Raw genomic sequence first — 1,547 nt, 5'->3', positions numbered from 1 at the left:
CTCCGCTTATGGGTGAGTTTCGTAATTTTGTGACCCACTTATATGTTTATCCCTGTTGGGAGATTTGAAGATGTGAGCCCGTGTCTGTCATTTTTATTTTTGGGAACCATTGAGGGCTATAAGTCCAAAAGTAATTTTTATTATTCATTACAGTGAGTTTGATGTGTATCGAAATAATTGATTCAAATTTTATGAATTATATGCCCTACCGGTATGAGGGTTCATTATGTGTTATGAAGAATATTTACGAAATTTATTGAATAGAAGAAAGAAAGGAAATTGAAATTGAAATTTTCGTTGGCATAATGTGTAAAATACTTGTGATTCGGAGTTGAGGACGAGATCCTCGCATTTTTATATGATGTGAAATATTTAAACTTGGCTACGAGCCGCAGCGGATGTTATATAAGGACGAGGTCCTCGTGGTGAAATAATTATGAGTTTAAATTCTCCCTTTGTGAAGATTAATTTGTACTATAGTACTAATAGGGAGTTATGCATGATAGGCTTATGTGATAATTCTTTATGTGTTTCTGTGCCATAATTGTGCTTTAATTATTGAGTTGTAGCCTACGAGGTGAGTGCCCAGGTGACGTTAAATGTGACTCGTTAAGTAAGGTAAATAGTTATGAGGTCTTCATGCCTCACATTTTGCTGCTAGTGTTATGAAAATTTGAAACTGGGTTTTAGCTAATATGAGGTTAATTGGCGATGTTGTAATCAATTATGAACAACTATTAAGACCAGAGATGTGGTGATGGGCATACATATGATGTGATTCATGTCCTGACATCATTATGATAATGCAGTGCTTGTAATGTTGAGATTAGTATTATTGATATATACATTGTGGTACCTTGTTGGATTGTGGATGTGTTGTTAGGAGTTGTTTTGGTATTACTCTAACAGGTGGATAGGCGAATTACAGGGGAGACTCTGCCGAAAAATTCTAAAAAATTTGGGAGTTAGTAAAATTTGGGGGATTTAGACGTGAAAAAAAGAAGAAATAAGTTATGTTATGTGTTTGAGGGCGAATGACCCTAAGCGGGGGAGAATGTAACACCCTAGAAAAATTTTGAAGTACTTCAACACTATCAAGAAAGTTGATGTGTGCGTAGACATGAGTTGCTATAGCAAGTTGAGACTAATACCGTGCGTTGTAAAAAAATCGGTCTTTTGAAAATGTTTGAAGTGTAATAAATTGGTCTTAAACTTTACAAATATAGATAAAAGAAATAATCTCAATTGAGATGGAGTTGTCGGGCTTATCTCAAATGCGGTAATGTGGGATCAACCGTGAGTATGTGTAAAAGTAAAATCATCAATTTGGTAACCTCGGAATAATTCTTAGCACGTTCGAGGACGAACATTTGTTTAAGAGGTGGAGAATATAATGACCCGGCCGGTCGTTTTGAGAATTTAAGTCCCGTTCGGTGGCATAAGGCCCTTAGCAGCTTCGTATTATGTGTATTGACTTGCGTGCGTGGTTGAACTCAGTTACCAGATAATTCGGAGTGATTTAGGACACTTAGTCCCTAAAAAGGAAG

This window comes from Nicotiana tomentosiformis, chromosome 2 (assembly GCF_000390325.3).
Source record: "Nicotiana tomentosiformis chromosome 2, ASM39032v3, whole genome shotgun sequence".
In the NCBI taxonomy this organism is placed as follows: Eukaryota; Viridiplantae; Streptophyta; class Magnoliopsida; order Solanales; family Solanaceae; genus Nicotiana; species Nicotiana tomentosiformis.
This window is presented reverse-complemented; position numbering follows the sequence as displayed.